Source organism: Phocoena sinus, chromosome 13 (genome assembly GCF_008692025.1).
Source record: "Phocoena sinus isolate mPhoSin1 chromosome 13, mPhoSin1.pri, whole genome shotgun sequence".
Classification (NCBI taxonomy): Eukaryota; Metazoa; Chordata; class Mammalia; order Artiodactyla; family Phocoenidae; genus Phocoena; species Phocoena sinus.
In genome coordinates, this window is record NC_045775.1 from 84,344,021 (window position 1) to 84,363,547 (window position 19,527).

Here is a 19,527-nt window from a genome sequence, read left to right on the forward strand (position 1 = left end):
CATGCAGACCCCGGTGGTTACAAATTTAGATAGTGTAATATACACAGGTTAGTAAACACATTTCTTTGCTCTGTCAGTCGAAGGGGCTTAAAAGCAGCAACACCCCCGTTGCAAAGACTGCACCTACCATCCAGATATTGGTTTCTAATAACCATTCCCTAAAAAAGGAACCAGAGCTTTTTAGAAAAGTAGCTGATTATAAAACCGGAGCAGGAAATAGACGAGATTCGCCTGGATCATCTTGTGGTGCCAGAAAGTAAAGACGTTCTCAAAAGAAAGCCAAAAATCACAGTGATGGCAGTGAGCCACAGGGATGCAGTAAAGACGCGCTCAAAAGAAAACCAAAAATCACAGTGATGGCCGTGAGCCACAGGGATGCAGTAAAGACACGCTCAAAAGAAAACCGAAAATCACAGTGATGGCCGTGAGCCACAGGGATGCAGTAAAGACGTGCTCAAAAGAAAACCAAAAATCACAGTGATGGCAGTGAGCCACAGGGATGCAGTAAAGACGCGCTCAAAAGAAAACCAAAAATCACAGTGATGGCAGTGAGCCACAGGGATGCAGTAAAGGCGCGCTCAAAAGAAAACCGAAAATCACAGTGATGGCCGTGAGCCACAGGGATGCAGTAAAGACATGCTCAAAAGAAAACCAAAAATCACAGCGATGGCAGTGAGCCACAGGGGTGCAGTAAAGACGTTCTCAAAAGAAAACCAAAAATCACAGTGATGGCAGTGAGCCACAGGGATGCAGTAAAGGCGCGCTCAAAAGAAAACCAAAAATCACAGTGATGGCAGTGAGCCACAGGGATGCAGTAAAGACGCACTCAAAAGAAAACCAAAAATCACAGTGATGGCAGTGAGCCACAGGGATGCAGTAAAGACGCGCTCAAAAGAAAACCAAAAATCACAGTGATGGCAGTGAGCCACAGGGATGCAGGTGTTTTCTAATGGCTGGACGGTTTGAGCAACAAGGTAAATACTGGATAACAACCGAAGTGTAAAGTAAGTATCCGTGAGTCCATACAGACAAGTGATGAGATTAGATAACCAGGTGGGGAGAAGAGACCATCTCTGGCACAGAATTCGGAATAATTTATGTGGATGCTTCACACTTAAGATGCATAGGCTGCACATGATGACCTCCTTCCAAAGTGACCAGTGTGGAAAGAGAGGAGTCGCTTTACAGCGCAGAAAGCTGGCAGGCTCTGTCAGCCAGGTGGCCAAGGTCAAAGTCACCGGCGATAAGGCATGTTGCGAGTTTGGCCCCTGGATGTGATGGGATGAAAATGATACAAGGTAAACTCTTTGGTCTTCCTCCCCCAAGCCCATAATCGTGCACAAACATCTGACAAATCCCAGTTGAGGAACATTCTACAAAACAGCTGATCACAACTCCTCAAAACTGTCAAGTTTACCAAAAACAAGGGAAATCTGAGAAAACTGAACCCCCCCCGCCAAGAGGTGCCTAAGGAGATGTGACTACCTCATGTAATGAGGTGTCCTGATGGGATTCTGAAAGAGAAGAATGAAAGAATTATGAAGTATGGACGTTATTAGCCAATAGCCATGTATCAATATTGATTCGTTAACTGTAACACATGTGCCATATTAATGTAAGATGTAAGAATAGAGGAATTGGGTGCAGGATGTATGAATACTCTACTATCTTGTTAATTTTTCTGGAAGTTGAACACCATACTACAAAACAAAGTTGATTTTTTAAAAATATGGTGGTTCATGAGTCACATCAAATCGGAAGTTGTAACTAGTGTAAAAAGGTGGTGCTTGGTTCTTGACTTTCTTCTGTGATAAAGTGCCAGGATTAAAGGGCACAGGTCTTAGTTTTGCATCTGCCCCAGTGTAGAGCCTGAGCCGAGGGCTTGGGTGCAGAGTGAGAGGGGGTCCAGGAGGCAGGAGTGAGGGAGCTGAGAGGGAGGCTGGAAGGGGGAGAGGCCAGCATAAGGGTGAGAATCTGTGGTCACTGCTGCGGGCAGTGGGAAGTCCATTGCTTAGGGCCGTCTGGGAAGTGTGCAGCGTTGCCCACCCACAGAGGGGAGGCTGGGTCACGTACCCCTCAGTCCTGACCCCCACTGCCTGAAGCCTTCTCCCAGGGGGGTAAACTCTCATGCACTTCTGGGTTGTGCCTACACAAGGGCCGGGCAGGTGTCGACCTGGGAGAAGGACCTGGACAGACAGACATGGGGTGGGATGCTGGTGGTGCAAAGCCAGTCTGAGCTTGCCCAGAAGTTCTTTCTACTTTCTATTTTTAAAGAGCTTGCTTAGACGTATTCTAACATAGATTTTTGTCACGTATCACTCTTGTGCATACATAAAACGGCAAGCAGAAGCAAAATAAATCTGTTAATTAATCTTAAAATGTCCTTCCATTAGGAGTCCAGCTCTGATGCCCTGTGCTACTAGATTTGATGCTGGCACTTCCTCGCTTCTACCAGAAGGTGGCGAGCAAAGCCAACTTGATCCCTGCAGCTGCCTGGCCAACAGACCCTGTAGGATGCACCCGGACCTTGGAAACGTCAAAAATGAGGGGGAACGGTGCTTAGAATTGATGAAATGAGTTAGTTATATCCTATAGTGGATGAAGAAGCCTATTTTAACTTGACCATTCTAGCTTTTAATTTTGAAAGCAGATCATAAACTCTGAAGCCGTTCACTGACATTTAAAATGTTGAAAATACCAGCTTCCTGATAGGAAAAATGCTGCTGTTATCCTTTGTATACCTGTTAAAGCAGATACCATATTTTAAAGACCAGTACTTCTTTTTTTGTAGTAACTTTCTCTGAGATGGTGATTTTAAAAAAACTTCGAGTAATTACAAAACATATACGTATAGTTCAGAAAAAGTTGTAGTTAGTAAAAAGTTGACTCACAAGTCATCCTTTGCCTTTCTGCAAATGTTACAGAAAACAGTAAAAAAAAACCTTGCAACTGTTTGTTCTATCCCTTGGATTTGAGAAGATCCCCAAATAAAATAGTGTAATGAACACACGCACACACACACACACACACACACACACACGTAGGCATGCAAACTGGACTGGACTGGGCTATAGTACTGTAACCACGGTTACTAGATCAAAGTTGGGACAGATCTGTCAGCCCCTTGTTACCAGCCCTTACTGACTTTGAGTCCCAAAGGTTTTCTCATTCTGTTTTGGTTTCCCAATGCTACTGGGAAGAAAAATGGGTGAAGTCCAGTACACTTGGCAGTTGTATTTCTTACTGTGAATTAATGCAGTTCCCAAACTGTGTGCCGTGGCACCCCAGATTCCTGCAGCAGGTTAATGGGGGTGGGGTATCCTAAGTTGTCAAGGGAGGCACAGCAATATTGCTCATTTAACAAACATGACAGCACCTGTTACCTGCAGGGAGTTCACAGCTTTGACACAAGCTTGCACTTGCCCTCTCTTGACGATGTCATATCTTTCCTAAGCAGGGTTTTTGGCAGTTGCTTTGCTAAAAGCAGATACAGCTCAAAATTCAACCTGAAGCAGGAAGTGAAGGTGACAGTGTCAGATTCCAAGGTGGGGAAAGTGTGTAGCGCCCGACAGGCACTCACGTCCGGTTAATAAATAATAAACTTATTTTTTCTTTCAATTTCCTCATATATATATTTTTGCAAACAGCTAAAAGTTTTTAGGACCTGAGTGCTTCTTAAGTTGTTTGGCCCTAACCACTTAATAAAAGAAACTGGTACGTGGTTTTTTTTGGCTTAGGGGCACAGTGAGAAATTTACTGAGCTGTGAACTAGTGGATGTTTGGGAACCTCTCGTAAATGGGTATTCTGGTTTATAATTAAAGCTGGATTATAGTGGTTTGTACAAATCCATCCCTGAGACTTGATTAGCTCTAACTTAAAGGATAATCTTGAATATGTCAGGCTGAGGACTACACCCTGAAGCCTGGTGTGACTCCAGATTATCCAAGGGACCAACCTTCGTGGAGCAAATAGCTTCATCTTTATCACTACCTGCAGCACCTACGGTGGCTTCTCATGGTGCCATTAAAACGTGTTTAACCTCCCTGTGCCTCAGTTTTCTCATCTGTAAAAAGGATCCGGCCCAGGTGGTTACTGTGAGGACTAAATGAACTGAGATTTGTAAAGTGTTTAGAACACTTTGCTGACGTCTCATTGTTGTCGAGGCTGTAATAATAGTAGTCGCCATTGCCAGCAGCAGCAACCTGCTGTTTGAAAGCACAGAGCCTTTGGCATCATGGTGGATTCGCTCATTTGAAATGAACTGCTTGGTCCTAGTACTTGTGATTATAAACTGGGCCTCACATGACCCAGAAACTCATACAGTAAGTTTGTCAGTACAATTTGGGAAGAATCTTAAATTCTTATTTGGGGAACTTCATGTAGTTTTCTTTCCTTTTTTATTTCTACCATTACACAGTCCTTCTGTGTAATCTATTTATTCCTCTGGTCTTTTAAATTTTGCTTAGAATGTTAGGAAATAACATCTCTTTCTAGATTACCCCTTACTTTCTTGGTGTCCTAGTGAGTAAAATTCTCAGTCAAAAGCATATGAGGCTTTTATGTTCTCACACTGTTTCATTTATCACTTTCCAGGACATCTCTCCTCCACATGGATTAAATGCTGGAGTTTTTTTTGCCTTGAGTTTTCTCTATTTGAGGTCTCTACTGCATAACAGTTGATTGTGTGATCTCAGACTATTCATCAGCCCTCTTAATGGATGCACCCTCTCAATTACAGGAATGGCATCATCGTGGAAAGAGGGCCCCGTGCTGGGCTGTGTAGCATCCGGGCCATTCCTGTCCTCTTCCGGGATCCTGCATGTGAATTCTTTGGGAATAATGTACAGCTCATAGAGGGCAGTGACCACATTCACAGACAGTAGGATGAAAGTCACTGGGCTTCAAGGCACGTTTTTCATTTTCCATTGTGTTAGAATGAGTCTGAGAGAGAGAAATGGCATCAGCCAGCAGGACAGGAAGCAGAATGAAAGTTCCCCGGACTTGAGAATTCCCTCCGAGGCTTTTTGTTCAATCTCCCCTCACTGTTCCTCGGCAGATCCTACGACTGATATTCAGCCAGACATGTCCTCGGCAGTGAGAGGTCTTGGGAGAGTGAACTTTCAGTGTTACTGGATACACTTTTATGCTTCAATCAGTGAACAGTGGATTGGGGTTGGCGGGTGGCGAATCTCTTCAAAATGAATTCGGAGTCATATTTGATCTGCTCTTCTAGCGATTTTGTAACACGTTATGACATATCAGAGAGATACAATTCTTCCCACACTCTCCCAGCGTCCACTTGTGTTTGTGACCTCTCGTGGTTCTCACCCTAAACCCAGTAAGCGCATCATTTAAAGAAAGAAAAAAGGAAGGGGGGAGGGAGAGAGGGAAAGAAAGTTGGAAAGGGGGTGGGAGGGAAGAATCAATGTTATTTGGAGGCCCTGTGTTGGCAACTATTTTTAAGTTAGTGAGTTTATCCTTCTCTTTGCAAATAGAGCATTAGGTGGGTCAGAAGCTTTGCCGTTTTTGTTCAGGACTTTTAATTGTTTGGAAAGGACCATAGGGAAGGTTTTGTTAATTTTCAATTGGTACCTAGAGTCGACGAGACTTCTGCAGCAGATTTTTGCACGATCTAATGGCAGCACTATCAGGGTTTGATTCCATGGTTCTAGGAAAAACTTTTAAAAAGCAGAAGTGGAGTTTAAGAAAGAAAGTTTTTGCTAAAAGTCCACAGAGCGTTATCCTTTATTGACCAGGGTTTGCTCGTGGGTGTGTATAAATGTTTGCAGAAGCAAAGAAATTCAACACCTAAGAGCTCCCGAAGGCCTTCCAAGGCCACTACCATTCAGTGTCCTCTTTTGGAGACAGCAGGCCTGCTGAGTTAGCACACAAGAACCCAGGGAACTCAACGTGTACCCAAATAAAATGACTGTTAAGCAGGGTCTTGCAGCTCAAGAAGCAATCTCTGGTTGCACGTGTGGCTGCAACAAAGTGAATTAGCCCCTGCCTGGGCTTGCGGAAGAATCAGGTCAGGGCCAGGAGTCATTGTGAGGCTGGTCTGAACGGTACCTAATGAACTTGCCCATTCCTAGGGAGAAAGTGTCTTTCTATTAGATTTTTCTTGAGGTGTGCAGAACAGGTGAGTTTCCCTGGAGCATCTGATCACAGTTTAGCAAGGCCAGGCAGAAAGAAGCAAAGGATGCTGGGGCCTGTTGGTGGAGTGGATACATGAAGTTTAGGCTACAGAGATTTGGGCAGAACCAGCGTACCTACCAAGTGGTTGAGGAGTGTGTGTTCCAGAGTTAAATCAACCCCCATCTGGAAGCTACCTTTCCTGCTTGATAGCTGTGTGACTTTGGGCAAGTTACTTAACTTTTCTGAGCTTCAGTTTCCTCAACTGTAAAATATAGATGGAAATGATACGGACCTCACAGTGCTGTTACAAAGGTCAATATTATAGTCGTAATAGAAATTAATGTCTGTATCTTGCTTAGTAGAGGGCCTTGCTCTGGTAAGTACCAGGTGAGCGTTTACTACGGGAATTCATTCATCAGACCTGGGGTTCCAGCTGTGATTAGCGCCCCACAGCCCACCACAAACCTAGTGGCATGAACAACCACCTTCGTGTTACACTCACGAATTCTGTGAATCAACACCCAGTGGGCACGGTTTTCCTTTGCTCCACGATGTTGCGAGTAAGACTCACGCCAGGAATAACTCACATGGCCAGGGCTGTGTCACCCCGAGGCTCCTTCACTCACGTGTGGGGCTGGGTCATGCTGGCTCGAGGGCTGGGCTCACTGGGACCATCGGCCAGAGCCCACTCATGCCGTGGTCACGGCCCTGGCTTTGCGCATCCTGGAAGCTGGGTTCCGAGAGGGAGTGTCCCAAGGGCATGTGAAGAGAGCCAGCAGGAAGCTGGTGGCCTGTTGTGACTGAGCCCCAGACATCTCAGGGAGTCACTCCCGCTACATTCTGCTGGGTGAAGGTGTCCCCCGCAGGCTGAGATACAAGGGGAGGGGACATGCCTTCCACGTCTCCATGGAATTTGATCTGACAGGAGAGCCTCACCAGCCCCATCGTCTGTGGAGGTCCCACGTGCATTGCTTGAGTGGGCAGAACTGATGCCCCGGCTTCTTCCAGAGGAGCAAAAGCCTCTGGTTGACGTTGGTTCACCCTGCTGGGTGGGCCTGACTGAGAGGAACCTCAGGATCAGTGTCCCTTTTCGTAGGGACTGAGTGCAGGACCTCGGAGTGGCTTCCAAGGCCACAAAGCCAGGGTCAGACCCTTGTTCCCCACTTCCTGCTTCTGGCACAGTGGCTGATGGACCCCATTACCTGAACTCAGTGCTGGATCGCTATCCTTATTCCATGAGGTTGCCTGTGCTCCGTTGTTTTAATTACAGGCTGTTACTTCATTTAAAAAATCAGCACTAGGATTAAGGGAACTGTCATTTAAAAAGCCAGACTCCTGGCCTAAAAACTCATTAGTGAATCAGAGGACAAATGTTCCCATTGTGCTGGTTAAAAATAGGAGCTATGGAAAAAGTGACAGAATGAGATGAATGCCATTAAAGTGTAATTACATTTACTGTAAATGTGAGCCTTGGGAAGAGTATTCTAGGCAGAGAAGCTCTACCAGAGCCTGTGACACGGAAAACCCAAAGTCTCAGCTGAATGCCGCCTTTATGTTTTGAATCATAATCAATATTGTAGTGTATTATTGTGGATTGCTCTTAGCGTCTGTTAGCCTTATTGGGGGTATTTGAAAGAACGGTGTTACTCCGGAGGGAAGTAAGAACTGTGCAGTTCACCTTGAACCTCAGAATGTAGCTTTTCTGTTCTCTCAAGGCAATGTTTCTAAGCATCTGTATTCTGTGTATCTATAATCTGTATATCTATATGTTTCCATCTATCTCTGTGTCTCCTACCTCAGTGCTTAAGTGTGGTCACTGGATTGGACGTATTTGAAAAGCAGGGCTTGTGTGTATGTTTGGGTGTTTTTTCTTTCATGAAAATAGCTTGTATTTTTCTGATTTTAAAACAATACCTTCTTGCCATATAAGAATCTTTTTATTTTTATTTATTTATTTATTTTTGCTGTACGCAGGCCTCTCACTGCTGGGGCCTCTCCCGTTGCGGAGCACAGGCTCCGGACGCGCAGGCTCAGTGGCCATGGCTCACGGGCCCAGTCTTTCCGCGGCATGTGGGATCTTCCCGGACTGGGGCACGAACCCGTGTCCCCTAGCATCGGCAGGCGGACTCTCAACCACTGCGCCACCAGGGAAGCCCTAAGAATCTTTTTAAATGTTCGAAGCAAGTAAACTATCCTGAATCCAGCCACACACAGATAAAGCACTGTTAACGTCTTGATGAACATCCTTTCAACTCACAATCTTTTTATGGATTGAGAGATAGTTCTCACTTTTCTGTTGCTGTTGTTAAAGCTCAGAAATATATTCTGGTCCTATTTTATGATAATATAGAGTTACATTATCCTGTCTAGTGGCTAATAGGATAGGATGATATAGGGTTGGTATACCATAATTTATTTAATGAAGACACTATAATGTCATAATGAGCCAATTAAAACTTTGGTTCACAGCTAAAAATTATTCTTTTCCATTATTGAAAGACAAACGATTTCAAGTTTATACCACGTATATACCATGGTTCAATGGACATGTTGCTTATGCAGTTGGCCAATTATTTTCTAGTTTTCCTAGGAGTGAGATTGCTGGGTAAAAGACATATACATTTACCATTTTGTTTACTCTATTCCAGAGATTTCCCTCTGGAAACATGCCAAATTTATACTCCCATAAACACCTTTGTCAGCATTAGGTATTATAAATCCTACCAATCAAGAAAACAATTTCATTTTCATATTTATATAATTGGACATTTGTATGTCTTTGAAAAATTACCAGTTCTCTACCCATTTTTATTGAGGTATTCCTTTTTTATTGATATGTGACTGCTCTTTGCATATTAAGGATACTAGCACTTTGTCGTGTGTTTCTTGTTTTTTCTCAGTTTATCTTTGTTTTTAACCTGTTTATTTTTGTTTTGTTTTAGTCCATTTTTGCCATATAGAAGTGTTACCATGTTCAGCATTTCATTGTTTACAACTTCTGGTAGCACACAGACCTGCCCTAGGCCCAGGTGAAAAATATCACTTATGCTTGTTTCTGGTATTTTAATGTTTTCATTTTGTTTGATATAATTTTAGTATAAGAAACCCACTTCTATTTTTGCTTCCCAAATGGTTATCCAATTAGGATTTCTTTAAAAGCTTGTTTGGAGAGGTAGAAGCCAAAGAGAGCATAGAAAATAGAGGCTAAAAAGCAGGACTGGGTTTTCTCTCTGACCTCTTGTCTTCAGCATCCTTTCCCTGCATAGTAGGACTAAGGGAAGCCAGTGTGGCTTTAGGCATTGACTTTCCAGGAATGTTGGCTGAAGCCAGGAATAAAATTGGGACAATACCCCGAAACTTGGAATGCAAGTTAGCTTTAAAGGGAGTAATAGACAGGATGATGATAAGAGGTGGTTTGTGGGATGGAGTTTCCAGTTCCCTGAGAGGCTGCCTTCTCCACGCTGAGTCCATGACCATCAGAGACCAAGTGTCCTTCCCCTTTCCTTGCAGTGGTGTGATGTTAACAGCAGTGCTGACGCTCTGGTGAGCGGCAGTTGGTGCCTCTGGCCCAAAACCCCTTGAGGATAGGTGCTGACACCCACCCGTGTGTCCCCTGCACCTACGTGGTCCCTGGCGCACAGCTGGCGCTTTGAGGGCCTTTACTGGAACGAAAGGAAAGGCACTATGGTAGTTTCCCAAAATTTGTTGGGTCCACCGTGGAGATGAGTCATCACCCGGAGTCATGATGAGTCGAGCAGCGTTTGGGTTCAGAGCTAAAGGTTATGCTCTTACTGAATTCATTTTCATGCCTGCGTTCACTTTTCCAGCAGGCATGGGCTGAGTGTCTGCTACATGCCGGGCCTGTGCTGGGTACTGGGAACCTGCCCTCGCCGAGCTCCCTGACGCAATGAGGAGAGAACCACAGTGGGTGTGGAGACCAGAGGCAGACCCCAGAGAAGTCAGGAGCGGCTTCCGAGGGAGGTGGCTTCTAGAACGAGCCTTGAAGGATAAGGGCAGGTAAGAAATTCCCTTCGTTATAAACACTTTCTCCCAGGAAGCACAGGGAGGAAGGGCAGCCTGTAAAGCTGGTCCAGGTTTTGTTCTTGTGGAGGATGAGCTTCTAAACCTGCCAGGAAGCTTTGGCAGAGGTTGGCTTCTAGTTCCTTTACCGCCTGGACATGTGTTGCAGTTCATACGTTTTCATACTGTCCATCAGACTACCTTGACGGTTCCCTCGTGGGCTCTGACCACTGTCAGGGAGCAGGGGCAGGAGGTGGGGCTGGAGGCAGCTGCGTAGTCCACCTGGCTCAGGCTGGGGCCTGGGGGACAGCGCTGGGCTGGGCCAGAATCCTGGTGATCTGACCCCCACAGAGTGATGGAGAGCAGGCTCCTTTGTCCTGGACAACTTGGCTTATGGTTCCGCGAAGTTTACAGTTTTGCCAGCAGTCTGGCACGTTCATAGAGAGCTGTATCAGTTCAGATGTGCAGTCTTTTTAAACAGGAGCTGCTGTTAGAGCAGAAACCCCCTAAGTCACTTACACAGTTTGATTCCTTTATGTTATTAAGTAGCATTTGACACAGACGCAGGTACCTATGTAACAGATGTTACATTCGTGTAAATTATGAGGCATAGTAATCAAACCAATGCTCATGAACTTGCCGTGAACACCAGAACTCGAATATTCTCAGTGTATCTGAAACTACCCTGTGCCCACCACCCCATCCCATCCCCATCTCACCCCCAGAGGTCACCACTCTCCTGGATGTTATTTTCTCATTATTTTGCTCATCTGGAAGTAGCTTCACCATCCATGTATGTACGGGTAAACAATACACCGTGTCTTTTTGCTTGATTGTAAGCTTTATAAGTATTTTGTCTTCTGCGACTTCTTTTCCCGCTCAACTTATGTTTCTAAGACTCAACCATGTGGCTGACGCCCAGAAACACTCATTTTCACCGCAGCGTACTGTTCCTTAGGTGTCCCTGCCACACTTTATTTATCCTTTTGTTTATTATTAATTTTTATTGGAGTACAGTTGCTTTACAATGTTGTGTTAGTTTCTGCTGTACAGCAAAGCGAATCAGCTGTACGTATCCATATATCCCCTCTTTTTTGGGTTTCCTTCCCATGTAGGTCAGCGCAGAGCACTGAGTGCAGTTCCCTGTGCTCTACAGCAGGTTCTCATTAGTTGTCTGTTTTATACATAGTAGTGTATATATGTCCATCCCACTCTCACAATTCATCCCACCCCAACCTTCCCCCACTGGTATGCATACATCTGTTTTCTATGTCTGTGTCTCTATTTCTGCTTTGCATATAAGTTCATCTGTATCATTTTTCTAGATTCCACGTATAAGCAATATTACGTAATATTTGTTTTTCTGTTTCTGACTTACTTCACTCTGTATGACAGTCTCTAGGTCCATCCACTCTCTGCAAATTGTACATTTTTGTTCCTTTTTATGGCTGAGTAGTATTCCATTGTATATATGTACCACATCTTCTTTATCCTTCTTTATAGATGAGCATTTGGGGCTAGGTATCCGTGTACTGTTTTTCTACTGCAGACCCAGGCTTCTCTGCCCTGCTTTGTAATATTGGAGTTGGAACCTGTAAACATTCTTCTTTTGCTAGAGTTGTCACTGGAAGGTTCTGGATGGACGTTGCAGAAGCAATGTTCTGGGTGCTCTCCCCCCTTCTGGCTTGGGTGATGTGCCTGCGGGTAGTGTGTGTGACACCAGGGACTCTCACCCTCTAACAAGCTTCACGTCACCCTGGGCTTCCTGCTCGCCACCCTCCGCATTGGCTGCGGACCAGAGGGGGCCCAGAAAACCCTGTGAACACCCTCTCCATGAGGTCCGAGTCCCAGCCAAGCCTGCTCCCTCCTCGGACCGCTCCCTCAGCTCTCGGGCATTCTTCAGAGCTCGTATCCCTTCTCCGTAGAGAAGCCCCTGGTACTAGTGAATACGTCTCTATGTTCACGTTACATTTTCCCTGTTCAAATTACTGGTGTGGTTTTCATTTCCCATCTGCACCCCAGGTGACGTAATCGTACGCAGGTCCTTTGGTGCCCTGTTGGTCAGGCAGGGCCGAGGCAGGTGGCGGGTACAGTGGCCCCAGCGCACATGGTGTTAGGTCTCCCCGACTCTGGGCCGTTAGAGCCGGCGGCTGGCACCCTCAGGCTGACTCTGAGCTCCAGACTCTCAAGAGGTACATGTTTACTGTTGCCCTTTAACCTCAGTCGTCACTGCAAAAACTAAATCATTCTTGTGATCATTTTCGAATTTCAAATTCCCAGTTTTAAAAAATAACTTCCTTTGTAATAGCTAATACCTGAGACTCACAGCTCACTGGGTTTTGGTCAGTTGGCAGTGGTGTGATTTACCATGTAAGGTTGAATTCTGGAATCATCAGCAAGGGGGGGTGGGGCAGCCATGCTCAGGTCCCATCATCTTCTGGAAGACCTTGTACTCCTTCCCACTTCCTGCCGGGCGGGGAGAGGAGAGAATTCCCAAACAAACTCTTCTCTCAGGAGGGCCAGGGAGATGCTCTTCTGGGCAGAAATCTCCTATTGCTTTGCTTGTAAGAGTGGAGTTCTGCGGTCACCAGCTGCCCTTGAAATCTTTCATCCAGAGCTTTTGTTCCTTGTCGGCTTAAGCACCTGGATGTCTTATGTGTAGCCCAGCATCCTTTTAGAAATAACCTGTGGTACCCAGGCTCTGCTGTCTGACAGACATTTACACCTGAACACGTCGAGTTGGTGTCTGAGCCCCCGTTTCCCCAGAGCAGAGACCATAATGGGATGAGCCTTCTTGGTAACTGAGCACATGACACAGTGGAGAGTGTAAAGGGCTTGGGGAGCCTGGTGCCTGACTCAGCACTGGCTTGATTACGGGGGCAGGTGAATGTGCTCAGTGGCCAGCATCAAGGGACAGAATTCAACCAGTTGGGAAATTCTGCCTGCAGGTACCACTCCATTAATGAATTCATTTTACATGAAAATTTTCATTGAAAAAAGAGAAAGGAAGAAAGAAGGAAGGAAAGAAAGGAAGGAAGGGAGATAGATGTGTACCAAAATGCCATTTTTTATCATTATTCTAGGAATCTATCCTTCTGCATATAGTTTTGGGGAGCCTCTGGAATAACATTCACAAAAAATTATTTTTAAGTTATTTCTAGGTGGTGGGCTGTAGGGTAATTTTAACTTTTCTATTTTGTATTTTTCCATTTTTTGAATAGTTTTACAGAAATAAAGTTAAATTCAGTAACCAGAGAGAGAAATAAAAAAGCCTTTTCCTCCTGGAGGCCAAGCTAGCTGGGGCGCCAGAGTTTGCGGGGTAGTGGGGGCCAAGGGCCAGCGGGAGGAGGGGCATGGGGAGCTTCAGGACGGCGCGAGATGCACGCTGGTTCCCGGGAGCCTCAGATCGCTCACCCGGTGGACCCGGGGCTGCATCCGCTGCACTAACTCCCCGGCACTAGCCCCCCACCCGCGGGCGCAGGTGTCATGCGGGAAGCGGCCACGCGAGGGCGCGATCCCCCAGGGAACCGCGCCGGCCCTTAGTGCCACGTTTCCTCTGCTCACCGGCTGAAGAAGGGCTGTGGGGAGCTTAGGGAAGCTTGTGACACACGCGGAGCGGGGGCAGCCTCATTTTCAGGCATCCTCTCTATGCGGTTCTTGGTACCCTGGGTGTGTTTCACACAGATTGCTCGTAACTGATAGTGACCCATAAACTTAACCTCACAATGACACCCTGCACTCAGGTGGTGCCCTGACCCCTGAACGTGCCCTCGTGGCTGTACCACGTTTATCACAGGTCCCTCTGGCCCTGCGAGTAAACCCCATTTTGCAAGGGGGGAATTATTGATACATTTCAGGGATGAAGCATGTTGTGGAGTCTTAGAGCAGAAGCATCTGGAGCATAAATGACCTGATGGCTCAAGCAAACAACAAAATGTGTTTCATGACGAGTTTTGTTCTTTAAATCTTTTCTTTGCTCGGTTCTCTCTGCTCAGCGCACCCCCCTCTCATTCCTGCTCTCAATTCTGTCTGCTCAGAGCCCACCTCTATAGGCCAGTCTCTCATGTCCCGTCCCTCTTGGGTTCAGTACTGTGATGACGCGCTTTGTGAATCTGGGCTCTGCCCCTCTACTGTATGTGATCCGTAACTGCTCTGAGCTTCCCATTTCCCCTCCAAGTCCTTATGACTGAACTTGGAACCGAGGCCACAGTGAAACCTGTTTGGGAGTGAAAGGGCCGTTCTTTCCTCCCACGCGCTGCTGGAGCAGAACGCGGTGGGGTGTGCCCGGAGCCCCCGCCAGCATTAGCAGTGCATCCGTCTAAATGCTGGTGATTCTTCCAGCACAGCCTGCTCTCCCGATTCCCCTTTACCATGGCAACGTCTCTGCGGCTATCACCGGCGTGGGAGGGCTTCGTTTGTCCTGATAGTCAGGGTGGACTCTGAGCCTTGCCACCTTGGCAAGTGGAGGGAAGCAGGCGCCCACCCTGACTGTGGCACCCGTGCGCCCAGAGGAGGACCCAGCTGAGGCCCACAGCACCAAGGCCTGGGGTCTTGCCTAGAAAGTAATACTGGCCCATGAGCTCTGGACAGAGGGTCTGGGGAGGCTCGTCTCCATTCCACAGAGGCTCCTGGAAGCCAGAATCACTTGATGGGCAAGGAAAGGTGGCAGAGGGGTGGATTCTGCCCCCTCTCCAGGCGTCTGGAGACACTGGGCTCCCCGGGGCCGCCTGCTCCTCTGAGCCTGCAGGGGCTCTCCAGGGATGGAGCGCTGGGTGGGAGCACGGCTGCCCCGCCTGCAGAGGGAGCATCTGGCTGAAGCCGAGACCACTTGAGACTGTTTTCTGCTCGGGGCGAGCCGCTCAGGAGAGTGCGAGGTGCGTTAGGGAAACGTTCACCCCACAGCTGGAAGCTAGGGTCACGCCGTGCCAGGGAGCCCATGCGAGGGGACACAGACACGTGCGAGAGCCGGGGATTGCCCACGGACCCCTCTTATGAGTTCCTGGACTCATAGTGTAATGAGAAGATCAGCAGGACAGTCTTCCCTCTGGCGTTTGAGGACAGAGTCTCAGAAAGGTGCAGTGACTTGCCCAAGGCCACTCAGACTTAGCCAGAGATCAGGTCTCCTGATGTCCCACCCACTCGCCTTTCTGCACAGCTCTCTGCCCGCTCACCCCACCCTGCTTCCTCCCCGCCCTCGTCCTCCACTCCCTCTACGGTACCAAGGCTCAGCGCTTTTCGGCCTGGAAGCAGGTGGCCACTGGGAGCAGTGTGGGGCTGAGGCCTGGGCAGCTGGTGCCAGGCAGCAGCCAGGTGGGCAGTGGCACCGCTGTCCCAAGGCCAGCGGCCTGTTGCTGTCCCCCAGTGATCCTTAGAATCTCAGACTCCCTGTGGGGGGGCCCAGGAAGGCTTTCTGTGCAAACTCCCTCTCAAGATGCGGGGAAGGCCGTCAGTTCCCAGAGCTCAGAGCATCCCTCTGGTTGCCTTCAGCAAGAACAGGAACAGGTAGGCTCATCAGACCAGAGCCTTTCCTCGAGGAAACTGCTCCCCTCTGGCCTGGACCGTCTGCCAGGTGTCCAAGCGCCCTGAAGACCAGATGCTTCTCAGCGCCCACACACCACCCCTCCCCCTCCTCCCTGCCGATGCCACATCCTCCCAATGGCCTGGGGCCTGAGCTCCCTACCACCCGGGGAGCTCTCACGGCTTCACCGTTTCTGACTCTCTGATGTCTGCTTGACTGCTCTCCACCCCCCCAGGCCTCCAGATGACTCAGACCCACATCCTTCTTCCCTGCCTTACCACTGCTTCCTTAATTGCTTTTCTGCTACTCGTTTTGTCCCCTTGCAGTTGCTTCTCCGCAGGCCACAGAGTGAGTGTCTAACATACGCTAAAATCCACCTTTCACCAGGGGCCCCAGGGGCTCCTCTCTGGAAACCGGTCCTACCTCCGTCTCCCTGCTGCTCACTGTCACCAAGTGTCACTGCTTTGTCATTGCCTGTTTGCCTCTCTGTCTCCCCAGCAGGGAGGGCCTGGGGGGCAGAGGTGGCCTGTCTCATCCCCATGCGTGGTACAGTGTCCCTGCTCAAGGGTGTCACCCAGAGGCATGACGGGGCAAGCGTGGGTTCAGGAGTGAGTCCAGCTGTCAGGGCCCGGCCTGGTCCTGGGGGCTCCCGTGGCGCCCCCAGGCCTCTCTGGTATTTGATGTGAGGCCTGTGCATCTCCTCAACACCCTCCTGACGGAGCAGGCTGTCCGGCCACTGTTTCAAGTTTGAGCACATTTAAGGAAGGAAAGAAAGAAGGAGAGAGGGAGGGAGAAGGAAGGGAAAGCAAAGGTGGAAGGATTGAAAGAAGGAAGGAAATGCGTAGACTTCTAAGCTCTGGCTCTCCCGCTTGCCAGGGTTTCCCGTAGTCAGAAGATTCCAGGTCACGAGGTCCCACACGGCTTTCATAGGCCCCGGGCACTTTTGTCTTTGCGGGCTCCTTCCTCCATAAAAAAGTATTAAAAATTATATTTCATGACTATGTTGGTATAAAGGTGAATATAATCTAGGCTGGAGTTACTATTTTATAGTCATTATTGTTATACTCATTTTTCCCTCTGATCTTAAAATAAATTAAAGCATGTTGTGACCCCTCTCAGTGTTGTGGGCCCAGGCACTGTGCTTCCCACACCCGTGGAGGTCTCCGGGTGGGGAGGGTCTGAGTGCCTCTTCATCTAGGGGTTTGCTTTCTCTGGAGAAGGAGAAGCTCCCCACCCACCCCCAGCTCTGAATGGGGTCAGAGAACGAAAAGGCAGGCCGTGCCGGCACGTGTGTGTAAATGCTATAAATCTAGAAACACAGAGACTGGCACCGTGAGACCTGCCGGAAGCTGGTCCACACCGTGTCCTGGCTCCTGGCCTTTGCTGGGAGGGCGGTCACCCACGTCTCTAACTGTACCCCAGGCGGGTCACCCACACCCCTGACTGCCAGTACTGCAGCAACCTCTCCCGCTGAGGCTCCCAGAAGCAGTCGTGGCAAGTCATGGATCCCTGCCGAGCCCAAACCATGTGGATCTGATTGCACGTGTGGGAAGGAACCAATGGTGGGAGCTGCTTTGAAGACCCTTGGGAATAAAGAGTGCCTGGGCTGGAGGGGGTGCTGTAGAAGGGGCAGGAATGAAGGGTGTGCAGGCACAGGAAGTCATTAATTCTTATGATTCCATGAGTGAAATTATACCTTCAAATCAGTAAATTCTGGTAGTGTCTTCTGAGCTGGGCATTGGACTTGTAAAAAGGCTTCATAGATAAGTAATTTCCTCTTCAGATGGATGTTTTGGATGAAAGGAGAGAGGATGTAAACTCCTGTGCTCCGGAGCTGTACCCAAAGCCGTGTGGTGTTCAGATTTTTCTGTTGAGGGAGGGGACACTCCTGTCATCATCCACCCGCTCGAAAATCCACTGAGCACGTGTAGTAGGGGAGCAGGGGGTGGGGCTGTGTCCCTGGTGTGTCGGGGGGCCTGAGAGTCAGAATTCCAGTGAGTTCCAGTCCCTCGCTGTGTCAGTAGTTAAGCTCTATGCCTCTGGCACCCTCGTTCCCCATTTCTGATTCAGAGATGACTAACATTAGTACAAAAACACAAATTACCAGAGTGATGAAGAAAACAGTTTCACTGGGCAAATCTCCACTTGCATCATCTTTAGGTTTCAGTGAATAACTGCAGGTGCCCAACTGGCAACCTTTTTACCTAGAAACCGAGTTTGGCAAAAATCCAAACAACTGGCTCTCCAGCAAGAAGGATGGAGCCTAACTCTACTTCCCTGAGACACTTCCGAGGAACGAGGATGATATTTGTCAGGTCTTCCACTGTCTGAAGCCCCCTAGGATGGAGTCCTCTCCACGGAGGCCCCACGCTGGGGTGACTGCTCGAGGCCGACTCCTTGGGACCCTCTCCCTCTTGCCCCACCCAGAGCCCGGCACTGCTGAGCCCAGAGGGTGCAGGGCGCCCGGAGCAGATCCCAACTGCCAGCCCCGACTCAGGTAACCCTCTTGTTGAAACCGGAGACTGTTTCAGAAGATGATCCCATTGGCCCTTCACTCAGCCTAGTGAAGCAGCTACTCAAATCCCACGTGCCCTGGAACAGAAGTAACTCCTGATGGACCCAGCTGAGGGTCTGATACTCCTGGGCCTGGTGCCCAGATCAGCAGCCAGCAGCGGCCCACCTTGGCGAGTTCTCATAGGCAAATGTAGATGATGACACCACCTCCCACTTGTTGATCAGAGCCTTCCAGACCATGGAACCAGCAGAGACTACGTCCAGTTGAGAGGGAATTGTACCGAACTATTGGCATTGCCCCAACAGGAAGCTTAGGACCTGCCCCCAAATGAAGAGATTCATAGGCGAGGAAATTGTGGACTTTCCAAGAACCTCATTCCAAAGTCAGCAAGTTGACTGAGCTATAGGTGAGGCTGCTTTTCTTTGTGTGGCATTAATACATGTGTGTGAAGAATGAGATCTCAAGGTGCATTACCAATTCCACCCTGATTCCTGCACAAACTTTGAAACACACCTCGTTGTAGCTGAGCTGGGTCTAACCATGAGGTCAGGGAATGCTCCTTCCCGCTGAAGTTTTATCGACATGAGATGGACTCTCACTTGTTTGTACCTATTCATCTGTGAAAATGTTCTCTGGTGTCTGAGGATGAGGCAACCTGAATCCACCGCCATAATCATCTGACATTTTCGAGGAGAGAGGCCAGGGCCATTGAAGGCAGTTTAATATGAATATCGCCATCTGGACTTACTTGGATAAAATCGTTTTCTAACCCAGGAGTCCTTTGTCTCCAGAAATGGAAATCGTGGTAAGTCATTCACTTGATTTTGTGGTTTTCCAGGTTGGGTCACACGCCCACCGGAGCCTGGGATAGTCAGGTTCACCCAAATCAGATGAATTGGATCCAGAGCGGGAAAGAGATGCAGCATCACTGGGGAATCAGGGCGCTGCTGCCTGAAGAAGGTGGGGAGAGGGGGTTGCTGTTGAGGCAGAGTGAGATCCACCCCGTGCCCTCCGCCCGACCCCATCCTCCAAACCTCGCGGGAAGATGCTGTCATGACTGCCACGCCCGATCCGAAGGCATGAGCTTTGTTCCCTCGTTCATTTATTCGGCAGCCATTCACTGGGAACTCACCCTGGACCAGGACCTGGGCTAAATACTGCTGAGGATGTAGAGTAAGTCAGATGGGGTCCTGGTTCTTAAGGATCTGAAGTTTCTGCACGGCTCCTACTCCTATTCCTGTCGTGAGCCATGAGCCGGGGGTGACATGATGCCTGCCTTCTTGATGGAATCACCTGATTTCCTCTTTCTGGCAAAGAGGGATGAAGAAACCTGTCCAT

The 19,527-nt window shown here is 48.4% G+C and overlaps 1 protein-coding gene across 2 annotated transcripts in view; it reads left to right on the top strand.

Annotated features, from left to right (window-relative positions):
- Positions 1-19,527, top strand: part of PDCL3 (phosducin like 3) — a 122,411-nt gene that overhangs the window by 15,710 nt on the left and 87,174 nt on the right. The window contains exon 7 of one of the 2 annotated variants that reach the window (XR_004352754.1): positions 9,964-10,153. The gene's annotated coding sequence lies outside the window, so the exon portion shown is untranslated. Of the gene's footprint in view, positions 1-9,963; positions 13,150-19,527 lie in introns of those variants that run through there. The other variant, XM_032652568.1, reaches the window with a different exon arrangement.